The sequence below is a fragment of the Squalius cephalus genome (genome assembly GCF_949319135.1).
Source record: "Squalius cephalus genome assembly, chromosome: 14".
Lineage (NCBI taxonomy): Eukaryota > Metazoa > Chordata > Actinopteri > Cypriniformes > Leuciscidae > Squalius > Squalius cephalus.
In genome coordinates, this window is record NC_137135.1 from 34,536,839 (window position 1) to 34,539,338 (window position 2,500).

The window sequence follows — 2,500 nt, forward strand, 5'->3', positions numbered from 1 at the left end:
GGCCGTTCATTTGCACGACAACAGTGTTTGGTGGAGATAGTGTGTGCTGTATATCTATAAATGCTCTAAATCAAACTAAATATTGTTCACGGAATAAAGCGAGAATTACAGTAAAGTATACAGATTGACCAACCTAAATCAAGTATTTTAAATAGTCTTTTTGCAGTTTAATATACACAGACACTATATACAGGTGCTGGTCATAAAATTAGAATATCATCAAAAAGTTGATTTATTTCAAGAATTCAACTTAACAGGTGAAACTAATATATTATATAGACTCGTTACATGCAAAGTGAGATATTTCAAGCCTTTATTTGTTATAATTTTGATGATTATGGCTTACAGCTTATGAAACCCACGAAATCAAAATCCCAGAAAATTAGAATATTACATGAAATCACACAGTAATTACACAGTGATACCATGGTCATTGAACCAGGTTTTGGTTATTTTGGCAGTGTGGGCCGGTGCAAATCCTGCTGGAGAATGAAGGAAGCATGAAGTGCTCTGGAAATGTCCTGGTAGACGGCTGCGTTGACTCTGGATTTAATAAAGCACAGTGGACCAAAGTCCTCTTTTCTGATGAGAGCAAATTTTGCATCTCATTTGGAAACCAAGGTCCCAGAGTCTGGAGGAAGAATGGAGAGGCACACAATCCAAGATGCTTGAAGTCCAGTGTGAAGTTTCCACAGTCTGTGTTGGTTTGGGGAGCCATGTCATCGGCTGGTGTTGGTCCACTGTGCTGTCCACTCAACGCAGCCGTCTACCAGGACATTTCCAGAGCACTTCATGCTTCCTTCAGCAGACAAGCTTTATGGAGATGCTGACTTCATTCTCCAGCAGGATTTGCACCTGCCCACACTGCCAAAAGAACCAAAACCCGCTTCAATGACCATGGTGTTACTGTGTAATTACTGTGTGATTTCATGTAATATTCTAATTTTCTGGGATTTTGATTTTGTGGGTTTCATAATCTGTAAGCCATAATCATCAAAATTACAACAAATAAAGGCTTGAAATATCTCACTTTGCATGTAATGAGTCTATATAATATATTAGTTTCACCTGTTAAGTTGAATTCTTGAAATAAATCAACTTTTTGATGATATTCTAATTTTATGACCAGCACCTGTATATCGTACTATATGTCGGCTACAGACAGTGCTCCAAGTAAAAATGTTAGTCTGGAGCCCCACGCTTAGATAAAATCACGGAAGCGACTTAGGCCCCATCCACACTACTGCGTTTTCGTTTAGAAACGGAGACTTTTTGCTACGTTTGCACCTCCCGTCTAGCCTGGGAAAACCCAGACAACTTCCGGCAAATTCAGATTTGCTCGAGAAGTAGTCTAGCAAAGAGCTCATTCAAGCCCATTTCCATGGCCTAGAAATCGCGGCACCAATCAGAAACGTTGGGGCGGGCTTTACACAATGATGATCGCTCTGATTGGTTTTAGGTCTATCCAATTGCGCCCAGAGGCATTTGAGCGACGTCCGTTCAACTTTTAAATGCATTATTATATTCAAATTGCAAACACATGAGGACAGTCTCCATGAAAGACCCACTGGCAGATGAACGTGCTACTACATTTCTCTCCGAAACGGTAGGAAATTAAATTAGATTTAATAGAGGATTTTAACTGTGACAAGATGATTGACAGGGCAGTTTACGTGACAGGATGCACGCGACAGATCCGTCCGATAAAGATGACGAAGCAGTATGTCCCAAAGCTTGCCTACTTTTTTGCTACACATTCAAAAGTAAATACCTTTTCTTCACAAAAAGAGTACATACTTTTATGGCGTAGTGTAACTTAGGCGAATTGGGACGCAGCTTTACACGATCACGATCGCTCTTGACGAGGCATTTGAGCGACGTCCGTTGGTGACGCCCCTTTGGAAATGATTTGTCTATGGAGCTTTGCCAGACCATAACTCAGTTACTACTGAGAATGGTCTGGTTTTAACCAGGCTACCTCCCGTCCACACTAAAACGGCAAAAACGAAGACCTAAAACGGAGAAGTTTAGAAATGCTGCCGACCCCGTTTTGCGTTTTGAATCTCCGGAGGGCGTTTTAGTGAAGACGGGTCAAAACCATAGACTGTAAAAAAAATGCTTTCAAACATCAAAATGTCATTTATTAATATGTATTTGTGTCAAAATGACATATAAACATCTTTTCCTATTCTATTTTGCCTGGAAACGCTTCCAACACGCTTGCGTGTCGCATGAAAAATAGGCATCGGTTCTATTTCTAGCATGCACGCGTTTACCGCTAGGCCTGTCACGATAACAAATTTTGCTGGACGATAAATTGTCCAAGAAATTATTGCGATAAACGATAATATTGTCGTTCTGAGACCATTTTCATCTAATATAATGATAATGGCATAATAATGCAGGTACACCTTTTCAAAGATCTATAAACTTTTATTTCTAAAGAATATTAAACATTGAAAACGGAAAACATTTTAAATATCCACAAAAAAGGAACAAA

General features: G+C 39.5%; 2 protein-coding genes across 2 annotated transcripts in view; one reads left to right on the forward strand and one right to left on the reverse strand.

The window, feature by feature from the left end:
- Positions 1-2,500, reverse strand: part of adad1 (adenosine deaminase domain containing 1 (testis-specific)) — a 105,396-nt gene that overhangs the window by 78,347 nt on the left and 24,549 nt on the right. The gene's annotated exons all lie outside the window — the stretch shown is intronic.
- The window catches only part of spmap2l (sperm microtubule associated protein 2 like), a 15,185-nt gene that overhangs the window by 10,980 nt on the left and 1,705 nt on the right, over positions 1-2,500 (forward strand). The gene's annotated exons all lie outside the window — the stretch shown is intronic.